The sequence below is a fragment of the Siphateles boraxobius genome, unplaced genomic scaffold (assembly GCF_051911475.1).
Source record: "Siphateles boraxobius isolate OS27281-9 unplaced genomic scaffold, OSU_SipBor_1 15, whole genome shotgun sequence".
In the NCBI taxonomy this organism is placed as follows: Eukaryota; Metazoa; Chordata; class Actinopteri; order Cypriniformes; family Leuciscidae; genus Siphateles; species Siphateles boraxobius.
Window position 1 is genome coordinate 4,780,001 of NW_027508755.1, and position 17,104 is coordinate 4,797,104.

At 41.8% G+C, this 17,104-nt stretch overlaps 1 protein-coding gene across 9 annotated transcripts in view; it reads right to left on the reverse strand.

Annotated features, from left to right (window-relative positions):
- The window catches only part of LOC143738643 (uncharacterized), a 52,860-nt gene that overhangs the window by 1,569 nt on the left and 34,187 nt on the right, over positions 1-17,104 (reverse strand). The window lies entirely within an intron of this gene.

The window sequence follows — 17,104 nt, forward strand, 5'->3', positions numbered from 1 at the left end:
TATTATTGATTTTGCTATAATAATATTTGTTACATTTGTCAGATGAAGTCTGATCACTGAAACATTCGCTACTAAGATTATTCTATAAACGGCTCTTTTCATCTTCATCACTTCGTCTCTTCTGTCTTTCTCAGTCAAACTCTCAGGCTGAATAATAATATTAATAATAATAATAATAATAACTCTCAGGCTGAATAATAATATTAATAATAATAATAATAATAACTCTCAGGCTGAATAATAATAATAATAATAATTCTCAGAATGAATGAAGACTCGTTTCTTCAGGCAGGGATTCTGCGTCCGGGTGCGTATTTTGAGCATTTTCTAGACAGAACATTCTGATTGTTGCACTCGCATCTCTCACAAGAGCGCCGCATGTTTAGAAATCCATGTAAAGTTAAAAGAAGTTCAACTTTTAGAAAATATGACTAGACTTTGTGGAGATTTTTTTCATTCCACTGCATCTCATATGTTTTTTAATGGAGTCTGTGTGATCTTCAGCTCTTTCTATTAAGCGCTGCATAAATACATGATGCTGTTTGGTTCATAATTGTTTATGCAATTTACGAAATTATATTTAATTTATAAATGTTACTTTAAACGTTATACACTTTTTTTATAGACAGTCGTGTTATTTTATAACTTTGAACAATTGGATGCAGTACATTAATATTTTGCTCATTGCGCTCTCTTGTGGCCTCAGGAGACAAGGTTATTATAGTTCTGAACTTTTCATTACTTTTTATTTTTTATTTCGTTTTGACTTTTTGTTTTCAAATTCAGTTTAGTTTTAATTAGTTTATAAAGTGGGTTTGCTAGTTTAGTTTTTTTTTTTGAAAATGCGTAGATTTAGTTTAGTTTTTTTAGTCTTTTTTTTTTTGTAATTTGGGTTATTTGTCAGGGGCAAGATTTAAAAAGGTCCGAAAAAAGTATTGTGTAATAATAATTCAACAAAATATCATACAATTTTAGAAATATGTATTCAACAATAACAACGGTAGCTACATAAAATGTAGATGTGGGCACAAATATGTAAACAGTCTACACAAGACTCCGCAGTAAGTGCAAAATGTGTAAGTGACGTGTCGCAGGAAAAAGCTAAATAGCCAACAGACTAAAGAAGACACACATGAACAGCATGTACCAACACATTTATGAGCCTCACAAGACATCGCTGTCAGAGTGTCAGGGAGCCCAATCTCTTTACCTCTACAAAATTCACACCCTATACAAATCCCACAGCTGTACAATTCTCACACCTATACTAAATTTACCCTATACAATACTCATTTGGATTGAAGCAGCAAACATTCAGTGTAAGAGTAAAAAAAATGACATAACATTATTTAGCTAATATTTGAATCACAGCTTATATCGTGTTTTGACCATGGTTTTGACATCGACAACCCAACTGCATTTTACCTCAAACTTTCTAGAGAAGCCGCAATCGCTTCTCGGGTCGACATCAACACTGAAAAAATTGTAATCAGAATTTAAAATATTTGTTATACCACTTTTTAATGTGTGATTGTGTAAAGATGCCAGCCTTTCGCGAACTTGATGTCAACGAACAGTCGTTTTCATGGAGACGCGGTGTGGAGAGGGGCTGTCTGTGTGTGTGTGTGTGTGTGTGTGTGTGTGCGCGCGCGCACGCGCGTGTATACGTGAGAGAGACGCGTATGGCGGCAAATCAATGCCAATAATTATGGCGCTCGAAATGTTCCATTCGGCGACGAGACTGACAAGCACGACAGATAACACACGTGTATACGTGCGTGTACGTCTCCATTTGTTTTATATGGAGACGTACACGCAAATATCACGTCACGTAGACACGTCAATAACGTGTAGCTGTTGATCTATGCAGACGTCACGGCGGCGTCACGTTAGAAGTTAACGTGTGGATTACGTCTTAACGTCTGCACGTCTGCCCATCTGCACGTCTGCAACGATCTAAGTTTACAAACGTGACTACGTGCGTCTGCCATATGTCTGGAGATATCTATTTTTCCTGATAGATCTTTTTCCTCATAGTAATGTCAATAGAACAGTGCTTGCCGCCATCTACTGGCGGTTTTATATATTTATATTTAGTAGTTTCATATTTGTTTGGCCGTGCTCCTTTCATTTCGGCTTTTACAACACGGTTTAAATGAGCTTGCTAGAAGTTAGAACGATTTTTTATAACGTAGAAATTCAGAATATAATTCCATCCACTGCCACTCTACTATATATATATTTTTGTATTATTATTAAATAGCCTATTCCCATGCATGCTCGTGCATAATTGATACAAAACGAAATTCACTTTAAAGAAAGTCTTTCACAAAATGAAGTGGTCAAAATCATGTCTGACCCACTTCATGTCTCCCGTCATATTTCGGATCCTATGATGTTGCTCTTACTCATGCTGTTCACTGTTTATAATCAACATAAATGAAATAAAATAACAAAAGCCTATTATAATATTTAAACATATGTGAAACTGGCAAAGTGCGGATATTGAGCGGACAGTCACGGTGAAAAGTAACTTGAAACTTGTTTTTAAATGGGAAGCGCGTCTTGGTTCACCCTCCGCCTGTCAGAAAATTAATAGGCTATATGCTTTATTACACAAAACGAAACGTTGAAACATTATTATATTTATAAATGACTATATGCTACAGATTGGGGCTGCACGATATTGAAGAAAAATGCGAAATATTATCTTTAAAATAGGCTATATTTAAAATTATATAGCCTAACCCATATAGGCCTACGTGTTTCACAATCTTTTTGTGACAAGAAAACATCGCTACAACTTCTATAAAGTGAACATCAGAGTGTTTTATAATAAGAAGCACTATTTTAACATCAATGTAAACCACGGGGTTTGTTCAGGTTATCCTACATTAGGGATATTTAACAACAGAAACTGAAATCAAATGTAAAAAACAAAAAAAACAAAAAAAAACACACATTAGTTTTCACTGTATTAATTAAATATAGGCCTATATTGATTATTATTAAAGCTACAAAAGTTATTCAGCCAAGAGCAGTGAGTGGTTTTCTCTTGTCTTTTGCTCATGACCAGTTGCAAGCCGTTGCGATATGCATATTGCGAAATACATTTGCGATATTTCGATAATTTCGATATATTGTGCAGCCCTTCTACATATGGAGGCTTCATATTTTATTGCTATTTGGTATGTATTGTTTTTATCATTGTGTTGTTGGAGGAATTGAAACGTTTTTGTTACTCATTTTTATGAAGTAGGCAATAGGCTATGTAGCAGGCTATGCAAAAGGATTGTGGTCTAGTTTGTATGATGGACTATCTAGCTACTTCAGTAATAATACGGGATCTTATTGTTTTGGTGAGAAGTCTGTTTCTCAGATCATAATTAAAAAAATGCTTGCCCCCATATGAAAACGAAATGAGTACAACATAGTCCTAACAACGATAGAAAACCAGAACCCTTAAGACGGATCGCCATTCAGATCTACAATCTACTACGTCTTTCCATCTACTTCATAAGATGGGCTGAACTTTGAGGAAAAGGCTGGGGCTGATTATAATATTATACAAAACGACGCTTTTTACGCTGTCTTTGTCAGACAGAAGCGCCGCAGATTACGGCGCACTATGGATGGCCTGCGCCGCAGAAAAATGCTGAAATGGAGATAGCTCCAGACGGGCAGACGTTAAGACGTTAAGACGTGCAGACGTTATCCACACGCACGTTATCACGTCTTTAAGCTTGGTTAGGAATCAAATGACACAAAGCGAGCGCCATACACGCGAGGAAACGGGAACTCGCGAGCTCATTCATACTCTGCGCGTGCGCGCGCTCATGACATCTCCTCTGCACGTAATACAAGTCCTCGCGCGCGCGCACATGATCATTCCACACGCTCTCGCGCTTGATCTGCTCTCGCCTGCTGCTTTTGCTCGCTCGAACAATTTTAGGCCGTTTCTCAATATGCGTTCTTGTCTGTACTTGTGTTCTTGTGGACTTGTGAAACGTCATCAGTCGCTGCCCAAGTACTGTCTCAATACACAAGTTTGCATTTTGGCAAGAACGGTTAAAAATCCCGGAAGTGTTCTTGACACGCCCATTTTACCGAGGATGCATCGGTTGGTAACTTGTGTGAACTTGACGGCAGAAATATCCCAGCATTCATTTCGGCATTCAAGGAAGGAGCGGGGAGCAGAAAGGCAGAACAACAGTAGGTCGTTTTTCTACAATTTCCTATGCTATTTCATCACTAAATCCACTTCTCTTGGTTTTGAGAAACGGCCTTATTTTTGACAGTCGAGGGGCGGGACTTCCTGTTTTTAGTAACCTCAAATGTCATTGGTTACTTCCCATTTTCCGGAAGTCAGTTGTGATTGGACGCCTGTCCAATGACTCGTAGGCTAATTCACTTTATTTGAGACATCACTTAATTTGTTTTTTATTGTGGTTTATTAATGTGTAATGTGATTTAATGCATTGTTAATGTAGAATATATTCTTACCAGATACTTTATTAACAGAAAGTTTTACTAGTGATTGCATTGTGTTGTTAAGAGATATTTACAGACTGTAACAACGCATTTCCATGGTTATTAGCATTGTAAATCTACCAAAATTCGTATGCATTTTTACATAATATAAATGGTTCATTATATTTTATATTAAATGTAAAAGGGGTTCTGGCTTCGTACGTTAAGATACAGTACACAGCATTAATTATAGCTTACATATGCCTTTTCAGAATTTGCTACCGAATACAGATGAACAATATTAAACCCAGCAAATTATTAAACCCATCTTAAACCCAGCAAAGTAGCTATTACAACATTATATAGTCATCTACCTTTTTGTAAGCTACATTGTATTTGCCTCATTACCATGAAAAGAAAGAGACAGAAAAGAGATACGCTAGATCAGTGAACGTACATTAATATACTGACGAAATTAGCAGGGTTTGGGATTAATTAAAATCATGTCGGTTTAAGAGCACGACATACCTTTAAAATGTTATTAGTTTTATTATAAAACTAATACAATTTTATTACATACTGAATTGGTCGATGTGTCTCGGGAGTCTTCTTTATTATGTTGGCTTGAGAAAGCCAGCATATATTCAAACATCATTAGTATTTATTATTATGGTGAGAAATAGACTCCGCCTAGAACTTTAATGCTTCACCAAACTTGGCTCAGACCTTCAGACTGGTTAGACTCGCTTATATCTTTTCTAACTGGTCAGACTTACTTTCCCAAAAAATCCCATTGATTTGCGTAATCTGAGCAATGAAGGCCGCAATACTTAACGCTGTCCACTAGAGGGGGGGACAGGTTAATACATCTTTTCTACTCTCTTTCCCTGTTTGCATCAGTTTAAATGACAAATACATGCATGGATTTCATTCATAAATAGGCCATATCTGTGTATGAGAACAAGCTTTACTCTGCAGAACATGATCCTCCAGGGTCAGGACTAAGTGTTAAATCTATAAATGAATGTGTAAAATTGGGTGTCTGCATGCAAGTCACTAAGAGTTTTGGGTGTCTGCATGTGCTTGAAGTCACTAAGAGTTTTGTGTAAAACATTCTTTTTTTTTCTCCACTTCCTGCAGTAACATTTGTTCAGTTAGTAAGGTTCAAGCATGTGATAAAGACAGAAATGTGATAAAGACATCTTCAAAAACACAGTGCCGTTTTGTTTGCATGTGTTGTGAGAACAACGTAATAAGAGAAAGTATGAGGCAAGCACACAGCATAAATGATTACAACCCATCTGAACATAACATAGCCTATCTTAAAAAAATAAAAGGCATTCATGCTGCCAGAACCCCTTTTACATTTAATAGACAATATAATAAACCACTCAAAAATGACATAATAGTAATACACAGGATGAAAACAAAAAGCTTACACAACAACTCTTTCTTATTGATATAAACAATTAATTTATCTTTCATTCAAAGCCCTTGTTATATTTACAACTATTTAATGGACATTTTTTACTTTTTACATTCTGAGGTTCTCAGATCCAATTTAATTTTGTTTGGATAAACGTAAATAGCTGTTGGGGGTATAGTGGTAATGTAGTGGTGAACAACAGCAAATATGACTTTGCATTCACATTTTTCTCCAATTTCTTTTAGATATTTTAGATAGTGTTATAAATACAAAATGTAAAAATACATATTAAATTTTGGTAGATTTACAATGCTAATAACCATGGAAATGCGTTGTTACAGTCTGTAAATATCTCTTAACAACACAATGCAATCACTAGTAAGACTTTCTGTTAATAAAGTATCTGGTAAGAATATATTCTACATTAACAATGCATTAAATCACATTACACATTAATAAACCACAATAAAAAACAAATTAAGTGATGTCTCAAGTCAAGTGAATTAGCCTACGAGTCATTGGACAGGCGTCCAATCACAACTGACTTCCGGAAAATGGGAAGTAACCAATGACATTTGAGGTTATTAAAACAGGAAGTCCCGCCCCTCGACTGTCAAAAATAAAATTGTTAGAGCGAGCAAAAGCAGCAGGCGAGAGCAGATCAAGCGCGAGAGCCTGTGGAATGATCATGTGCGCGCGCGCGAGGACTTGTATTACGTGCAGAGGAGATGTCATGAGCGCGCGCACGCGCAGAGTATGTATGAGCTCGCGAGTTCCCGTTTCCTCGCGTGTAGATCTGTTATTCTCTCGCGAAAGTCATGTACCGCGCGCGCCAACATCAGTTGTGCGTTCGGTTTTTATTGGCATTGATTTGCCGCCATAGACGCGTGAGTGACAGAGAGAGAGCATCTCGAAAGCCAAACGGTTCAGAATTCGCGAATTCGCCAAGCGTTAAGATAACGCCACTCGCCGATATATGTTAAGTTGACGCCATACGCCACTCAAAATGCAGATTTGTGAGCTCATCTACATGGCCCTTCCTATTCTGAGTTTGAGGACTCTACGGCAAGTCGGAGAAGACAATCCTGTTTGGAAGCGCACGAAAATGGCAAGGAGAGGATTTGTTTTGCGGTGTAAACACACTGTAAATGACCCAGATAGCATGTAGTAATCAGCCCGAGCTCGGCTGCTCCGCGGTGCCTGCGGCTCAGACTCAGCATCGGCGTTTGTTGATCGGGCCGAGTGTCGCCTGCAGCTCACTCTGGCACATGCATTTTTGTTACGGCTGTAATGCACTGGGCCGATTCATGTTCACCGTATCTGGCTGTAGAGATCTGGGCCACTTCTGGAAATGACTCGGCTTAAGTTCAAAAAAGGATGGTTTTAATGAAGCAATAATTAACATACACATTATTTTAAAATTCATATCCTGAACGTATACATGATAATATGCTATCTACTCGTCGAATATCGTGAACTTGTCCAAAACAAAATCTGCAGTAAAACTTAAATTAAACTATAATAATAATAATATAGTGTCGTTTTGAACAGCATTCTTTAATATTTATAACCATAGCAAAACGATTTTTTTGTAATGAAACATGCAGATCATTATTTACATGTAGCCTATTTTAAAAATGTATGCGCGCGCATTTGGCATGACATCATCCCTCGCACAGCAGTGGGAGGGGTCTCATTGTACCATGGTGATCACCATGTTTTTGTAGTTTGGACAACAACAAAAAACAATGGATTATTTGGCAAGACATACGAAAACGGGACCATCTAAGTAAAAAATGGTAAGCATTGATGCGCTTTTATTTTCTAGTATTTCATGTAGTCCCTCGAAGGGACTAAGTTAACAGCACGCGTGAGACTGCATAGCGACCCAAATACAGCTGCTAGCGCAACTTGCATAGAAATTCTCCTACCGCCTAAATCGCCTAATTAGTTATAGCAGTGCTCATTAATACCATACAAACAGTAGGCCACAGTTCTTTTAAAATTGTTCCAATCCAATGGCCATATATGCAGATAATGTTGTCACTGATTGTTTTTTTTATTTTTAAAGTAACTGGGTAGCCTAAATGCCATATTCAAATGGCCTAGCCATTTAGCTGAGCTCGAACAATGCACGGCACATTTCAAATCTTGCAATCTGAATGACGTATTTCCGTAGCCTATACTGATTGGACGATAAATGTGTAACGTGCACGCTAAGAGATTTAGTTTCACAAAAGTTTGACAACATTTCGACGTTGGATTTTAATTGCAAAGGTACGATTTTTACTACTCGATGCTGTTGGACTTGGACTCTTATTTTAAAACATTCACAATGTTAAATTATAACCGTGATTAGTAGGCTAACTTTATTTTAGATCAAGTTATTTTAAGAAACGAAACTAAACGAATTAGTTTAAAGTAGCCTACATATGAATTCAAAATTGACCATATTTTCTTTATTAGTGCAAATTGTTAGTTCCCTTTCAAGGGAACTCGAGCTGCGTCAAACGCTGCTAGAACGCCCCTGCGTTGTGCGTCATGAAGCAAGTATGGAATCAGCCCAATGGAGAGATGGAACGTCACAGGAGGGGGACGTCATCGACCAGGAAACTATAAAGCACTCCATAAACACAAGCGCAACAGCTTTCTGTGCCTTCAGTCGCGCTATATGTGAATCTGTCTGTCCCTGTGTGAATATTGTCTGTCTTTACATACTCTGCACCACACAAACAATTTATATATATATATATATATATATATATATATTAAGAGAGATATGGCGAACGAACAGCAGTTTAGGAAGTGTGTCCCTCCCTGCTCGCGTTATTTTACGAGTGGGGATACACACGTTCTTTGTGTTGTTTGTTTGGGAGTGCAGCATGCCCAGTCAGCTCTCGAGGGAGCTGATTGTGAGCATTGCGGGCGTCTGCCATTAAGGACGCTCCGCTCCCGCCGGGCGCTCTTCGAGGAGAGCGGTTCAGTGCGCGCTCCCCGCGGTTCGGGTCCCGCTCTTGCCGAGGCAGAGCGACCACGCGTATCGTGGGAATCGCATATGGATCTCTCAGCGGGGTTAGAGACGGGCTCTGCCTTGTCTCTCCCTTCACCTGTGAGATCCAGTGCCTCAGTCCCGTGTTCGGAAGCACGCGCTGCGGTTTCTTCCGCTCGGGCTGAGGCACCAGTTATAAATGAGGGAGATGTGGAGGATTCGCCACCTTACACTCCCGAAAGTGATGAGCTAGTGGATGTATTAACAAGAGCTGTAGAAAAACTCAGCATTGTATGGCCAGTGACTAGACAGGAGTCTGTTTCTAAATCAAAATTAGATGAGAGATTTTTGCCGTCACGAGTGCAACCTCCACGCCGGTGCTTGCCATTTTTTCCCGATCTCCACACTGAGGTGTTGAAATCGTGGAAAAAAACGGTGTCATATAGAGTGTTTAGTCCCCAGACTTCAACATATTCTAATATTGTGGGGGCAAAATCATATGGTTATTCGGCTATGCCTCGCGTGGAAGAGACGCTTGCGAGTTTTCTCTCCCTCGAGGCTGCGTCATCTGTTAAGGCACCGACATTACCCACCAAGCCTCTTAGAAATATTTCGGTTTTTGTGGGTAAAGCGTATTCGGCGGCGGTTCAGGCTGCGTCATGTCTGCATACTATGTCTATTATGCAGTGATACCAGGCTGAACTGCTGAGGGACGTGAGTGAGAGTGAGGAGATCAGTGCTGACGTGATTCGCGAATTGCGTCAGGCTGCTGATTTATCCCTGCGCGCAACCAGAGAGTCGGCCAAGCTAGTGGGTCGATCTATGGCAGCTCTGGTGGCCGCAGAAAGACATCTGTGGTTAAATCAGACAAATATAAAAGAAAAAGAAAAAGCTTTACTTTTAGACACTCCTCTCTCCCCCCTGGGTTTATTTGGCGATGCTGTAAATTCTGTCATCGATAAATTCCAGGAGAAGGAAAAGCAAACAACAGCTTTTAGGAAATTTCTCCCTTTAAAAATTCATGTCCCTGGGGCTGCTGGGCGGGAGCAGCCCCGGCCGTCTGCGAGCTCATCATATAGGGCGCTGAAGCAGAGTGTCGCGTCTCGTGCTCCCCCTGCTGGACAGTGGGCTCAGCCGCGGCACTTTCAGCCGAAATCTCCCAGTAATAGAACTGATCTGAGGACAGTTATATTAGCTAAGAAGGCTTCGGCTAAGAAGAAGTCCTGGCGCCACGGCGCGCAGGACACTGAGGGTGGTCCCCACCAAGGCGGAAACGTTTGCACCTCTTTCTACGGTGCCCATTCTTCCTCGGTGCCCTCAGGGGCCCGTTCTGCCAACCCCGCCTTCATGCCGGGGCGCAGACGGTCCCAGCGAGCGATTTCCCGACGGACGCTCGCTCCCTCTGAGGAGGGTTTTAGAGCGGTTAGATCAATTGTTCCCTGCCGGTGTGCCGTTACAGGGCGCTGCGTTTGCTGCTCAAGTTACACCAGAGGCCAGTCTCGAGAGACTGGTACCCTTAGTAGAATTTCTGGCAGAGTGGAAAAGCCTTCCAAAAATATCTCATTGGGTCCTGCAGACAATAGAAAGGGATTATGCTATCCAATTCAGGTGTCGTCCACCAAGATTTAGAGGGGTTCTGCCTACAGTGGTGGGCCCCGAGCAGGCTCTGGTTATGGAACAAGAGGTGAAAGCACTCCTTCAAAAGGAGGCTATAGAACGGGTTCCTCCTCCCAGTGTGGAGTCAGGCTATTACAGCCGATATTTCATCGTTCCAAAATAGGATGGGGGGTTGGGTCCAAATTTAGACCTGCGCCTATTAAATTGCTCGGTAGGGAAGCCAAAATTCAAGATGCTCACTATCAAGCAGATCGTGTCACAAATCAGATCCGAGGACTGGTCTGTCACGATAGATCTAAGGGACGTGTACTTCCACATTTCCATCCTTCCACAACACACGAAGTTCCTGAGGTTCGCCTTCGGGGGCGAGGTGTACCAGCACAGGGTTCTTCCGTTTGGCCTAGCTTTATCTCCCCGCACTTTCACGAAATGCATGGACGCAGCACTAGTGCCCCTGAGGCTTCAGGGTGTTCGTGTCCTCAATTACATCAACGATCGGTTCATTTTAGCTCAGACAGAGCAGATGGCGGTTCGACATTGAGATGTCGTTCTCGTTCATATCAGGAAGTTGGGGTTGAGGCTGAACGCAAAGAAAAGTGTATTATCTCCTCAGAAGACCACTTTTCTGGGTGTCGTTTGGGTTTCAGTTTCGATGCAGGCGCGACTTGCTCCGACCCGCATCGTTTCGATTCTCTCAGCTGTGAAACAAGTAAAGCTAGGCCAGCTACTTACTGTAAAACATTTTTAGACTGTCGGGTCTGATGGCAGCAGCGTCCGACGTTATACCTTGCGGCCTGTTGTACATGAGATCGCTACAGTGGTGGCTCGGGACCAAGGGATTCTCCCCGAGGGGGAATCCGCTCAGCACGGTCAAAGTCACACGGCGCTGCCTTCGTGCTCTGGTCATGTTTAAAGAAACTTGGTTCCTATTCAAAGTGTTGGGGGCTCTTTGTCGTCGCGTAACGCTAATAACGACGGATGCTTCCCACACAGGGTGGGGGGCGGTCACGAGTGGTCGTCCAGCCCAAGGGCTGTCGCAGGACCATCATCTATCACGGCTTATAAATTGTCTAGAGATGTTGGCGGTGTTCCAGGCTCTGAAACACTTCCTAGCAGACCTGAGAGGTCATCATGTGTTAGTTCAGTCAGACAACACGTCGGTGGTCTCTTATATAAATCATCAGGGGGGCCTGCGGTTTCGCCGGCTTTACAAGTTGGCCCGTCAGATCCTCCTGTGGTCCCATGGGAGGTTACTATTTCTGAGAGCAATGTATCTTCCTGGGTATTTGAATGTGGTAGCAGACTGCCTGTCGAGACAGGGGCCGAGGCAGGGGGATTGGAGACTCCATCCCGAGGTGGTGGAGCTCCTTTGGTTGAGTTTCGGTCGTGCAGAGGTGGACCTATTGGCTTCCAAGGAGACCACGCATTATCATCTTTGGTTTTCCATCAGCCATCCAGCCCCTCTGGGGTTGGACGCTATGGTGCAGCCATGGCCGAGGTCACGTCTGTTCGCCTTTCCCCCGATTGCTCTGCTACCTGGAGTTCTGGAGAGGGTTCGCCGGGACGGGGTCAGCCTACTATTAGTAGCCCCGTTCTGGCCGGCCCGAGTATGGTTTGCGGACCTGATTTCTCTCCTGGACGGCTCTCTCTTGGAGCTCCCGGTAAGGAGGGATCTACTCTCTCAGGCGGGCAGCATGATATTTCACGCCCGCCCAGTATTGTGAGCTTGGCCTCTGAGGGGGCCCAGCTCATGAACTCTGGTCTCCCAACCGAGGTTGTTGAGACCATTCTTCACACCAGAGCTCCATCCACGAGGAAGCTTTATGTCTTGAAGTGGAAACTCTTCACTTCTTGGTGTGGAGAGCACCTGCAGGACCCAGTTAACTGCCCAGTGGGTGCAGTGCTGGAATTCCTGCAGGAGTGCTTCTCCACAGGGCTATCCCCCTCCACACTAAAGGTGTATGTGGCGGCACTGGCTGCTTACCACGTCCCTTTCAGTGGAGTTTCTCTTGGGAGACACCCGCTTATAACTCGTTTCCTTCGTGGCACATTGAGGCTGAGGCCAGCAGTTCGTACTAGGGTGCCGGCCTGTCATCTGGCCATCGTATTAGAAGGTCTTTCCCTAGCTCCTCTTGAACCTATCGAAGAAGTTCCTGAGAAGTTTCTCACGTTTAAGACTATCATTCTTCTTGCTATCTCCTCACTAAAGAGAATCGGAGATTTGCAGGCTCTGTCGGTTTCACCCTCGTGCCTGGAATTTTCGCCTGGCATGGTTAAGGCTTTTCTGCATCCTAGACCAGGTTACGTTCCCAAGGTCCCTACTAATGTTGTTAGACCTACAGCTCTGCAGGCCTTTTGTCCTCCTCCATTTCTGTCGTCTGACCAGGAGAAACTTAATTTACTCTGCCCTGTTATGGCGTTAGACGCCTATGTCCACAGAACTGCCCTGTGGAGGAAGTCAGAACAACTATTTGTGTGCTTTGGGCCACCCAAGAAGGGGTGTCCCGCGTCTAAACAGAGAATGAGCAAGTGGGTGGTCGAGGCTATCTCACTTGCCTATGAGTCGGCTGGTCAGCCTTCACCTTTGGCTGTACGAGCCCACTCTACCAGGAGTATGGCGGCTTCTAAAGCCTTACTGTCAGGAGTTTCCCTTAGTGACGTTTGTGATGCGGCTGGATGGTCTTCACCGCATACTTTCATTAAGTTCTACGACCTAGACTTAACTTCTACCCCGGGGGCACAGGTGCTCTCGTCCTCTGTGCGCTAGTTCTCACATGGCGGTCACTTGGTCCTATGGCGACGTGGGTATTAGCGTTCCCACAGCGTTTGACGCAGCTCGAGTTCCCTTGAAAGGGAACGTCTCGGTTACGTATGTAACCCTAGTTCCCTGATAGGGAACGAGACGCTGCGTCATTCCACCATACTCCCGGCATTCCCGCTAGCGCTTCCTTCAGGCCTATCAGAAGCTGTTGCGCTTGTATTTATGGGGTGCTTTATAGTTTCCTGGTCGATGACGTCCCCCTCCTGTGACGTTCCATCTCTCCATTGGGCTGATTCCATATGTGCTTCATGACGCACAACGCAGGGGCGTTCCCGCAGCGTTTGACGCAGCGTCTCGTTCCCTATCAGGGAACTAGGGTTACATACGTAACCGAGACGTTTTGTGGTGAACAATTCATCCATGCAAGTCAATCCACCCAAAAAAAAATCTTTGGCTTTGTAATCTTTAATCAAAATCTGTAATGCTCCTCCCTGTGACATGTATTTATTATGTATTATATTGATTTTAACAAAGATAAACATTGTGTATGCATTTTTTTGACAGACCACAACAAGATCATTGACATTGCCAAGCTCAGCACAGAAGAGGCCATTATATGTCATTTAAGTATAGAGATCGCTAAGACATGTGACCAACTGGGCGGCAACGTCATCAGAACGCAAAGAATTATGGGTATGTTTGGCCCGTTTACATGGACTGGCATAGCAGGCTAGTTTTCTGGCATGAAAAAAATAAATAAAAATAGCGTGAAAAACAGAATCTAATCCTACAAAATGCAACGGGCTAAAGAAAAAATTGTCGGACCATACCAGAAAACTGTCGTCCGTTCAAAAGTATGCTAATGTTTTAAGCACCACACTCCTCGCTCTCTCTCATCTATCTGCATGCAGTCAGAATTCATGTCAAGATTGAAATGCTGGAGTGTGTGTGTGTGTTTGTGTGTGTGTGTGTGCGCCCGTGAGAGAGAGAGGCGCGGGCGCGATCGAACTGTGTGTGTGTGTGTGTGTGTCAGTGTTGCCAGATCTCGCGAAACAAATAAGCAACCAGGCCCGTGAAATCAAACCCAAAACAAGCGACTTTTTCTCATAGATAGAAAAAGAGCTTTTTCTACGGAGCCCCCCTAGGTTCCGGGAAGAGAAAAATAAATAAACTGTGTGCACGGTTTTACAATCCGTGGGGACGGATAGTTCTAAACTGTGGGTACAGATTGTCAATTTACATCCATGTGGACAGATTGGTAAACTGTGCCCAGTTTTGTAAAACTGTGCACACGGTAGTTTATTTTTCTTCTGTAATGAAGCTTGGCTGTCCATCTAGTGAAAAATGTTGGTACTGCGGCCAAATAAAATCTTACTGAAAGCTAATTTTTTGAGATATCAACCTAAAATTTGGAACACAACTTCTTCAGATTTTTGGCTTACATTTTCTTGCGGTTTTAGAGTAAAATATATTTTGTAATATATAGATATTATATAAAATATAAATGATTATATTTTTACATTGTTCATTTTCATAAACTCAAACTTGTATAACTTTTTTTCTGTTTCATTTTCATAATTTCATAATACTTCACTTCACTTCTTTAAAACAAGACCAACCATAGGTCTATATTCCAAAGCATTCTTGAACTACAACCATTTAAGTTTGAATAGTGATTTTCAGGTCTATGCGAAAAAAGGGGGAGTGACAGTTAAAGGGTTAAACGATATTAAACTATAATATCTATATCTAGAATATCTAAAATATAATTAATATATAAAAACTCTTCTACAGTCCAGTCACCATCAGTCGTGACTCGCACGTATTTTCATTTAAACGTCACTCACTGACGTTTTCCTAACCAAAAAAAAAAAAAAAAAAAACGATTGCCCTGCTCTGCCTCTGATTGGCTAGTACTCATTGCCATCTGGGTCAGAGCCAATTAGAAGCAGGATGTGGGTGGGAAAAAAACTCTGTGTATAGATCAAGGAGAGAGACAGAGAGCTGAGAACAAGGCCAAATAAGCAACTACACTTTAGAAACAAGCCCAAAAAAACGCGACCCGCGACTACCAATATTTGTAAGCGACTTTACAGAAAAACAAGCCCAAAGTCGCTTATAATAAGCGGACTTGGCAACACTGGTGTGTGTGTGTGTGTGTGTGTGTGTGTGTGAGTGAGAGAGAGAGAGAGAGAGAGAGAGAGAGAGAGAGAGAGAGAGAGAGAGAGAGAGAGAGAGAGAGAGAGAGAGAGAGAGAGATTATCATTCAAACTGCAAAGTGTTTACTTATATTTGTGTAACTTACACTCGCAATTAAATACAACATTGTGCTTTTGTCACACTCTAAACTCTTGTCAAGCTGTAACACAAAACTGTCACCCAACCAAACACACACAGTTTTAAAAGCAACATCCAACCCCATTTCAAAACAGTCTGTGGGTTACATCTTTTGGACATAAATCATATCGCATTGGTTTTCATTTCTTGTCTTCAGAGCAGTTACATATCCTACATTGATTAAAAAAGAAAATCAAATGTGTTTTTAATTGTAGTATAATTTTATACGAAAATCAATTCTATTTACCATTCTGATGAGAATAAAGTTAGGGTTAATTAAAATTAAGGAAAACAAATATATTAATCCGTTCTTAAAGGGGTCATATAATGCCATTTTTGTACAAGTTAATATGAATCTTTAGGGTCTAAATGAAAGCTTTGTAATATACTTTTATTAAAAATTCTCATTAGTATTATAAGAAAACACAAATTTTACATGGTCAAAAACAGCTCTGTTTTCAGCACGCCGTTTCAGTGCATATGCCTTTACATGATAATGAGCTTTGCTCACGCCGCCTCTCTGTTCTGTGGAGCGTTTTGACTATGGTTCTGACACAGCCGCACATGGAGTGTTGCCCCGAAGAAGTTCGACAAGTAAGGCTCGAACAGTACGTTCCTGAATGGTTGGTTAACGTAATGTCACGTAATGTACATGTACACAGTTTTTAATAACACATTAACCATAACACGTTGTTCATTATAAATGTGGGATTATGAATTATATTGAGAACGTCGTAACGTTACATAGAAAACATGCCGTAATGTAGTTACCCTGAGTTTAAATATTAGCCGCATTCATTGTGAAGCGTGCAAGCGATTTGCAAAGATTAATATTTAAAGGTTAATAAAACGTTACACTCACTTCTTCTGGAGGTGCAGCAGGAATACGAATAGTTGGTACCGATTCTGTTTTCAGGCCCAGCTTCTTAGCAAAACCAGATTTACACTGACCCTCGTTTATAAAGCAGTCTGGTGAGAAATGATTAGCGCAAACATAAAAGCATTTACGTAGATCGTTGGGAAAATTCCCTTCAAAAATAAAACTCAGCCACTGCGTCTTCAGCAGTTCGGATTTAGGAACATTAAAATGACTGCTGTGTTCCTTATCAGAGCCAAGAACAGAACACCACAATCGCTTAGACGCCATTCTCGTCCAGTGTATCAACAATTGTGGACTACGATGACAGCTCGCTCACGGCGGGTCTGTGTTGAAACCATAGAAACGCTGCTGTCAATTATCAATCGTGGGAGGGGCGTCCGTTTTATTGACGTCACAAAAACAAACGGCTCAATTTGAGGCAGGGGAAAACATATCAGGAGATTAAAACAAAAACACTGGATGGATTTTTATCATTATATGATGGTTGTGTACAGGCACTGCCAACACACATTTCAGTAAAATCAACTTGTTAAAGTGCATGTACCATTATATGACCCCTTTAAAGGATAATTCAGGTATTTAGCACTTTGAGTCTATTTTCTAGTTTGTTTTGGATGAACTAAG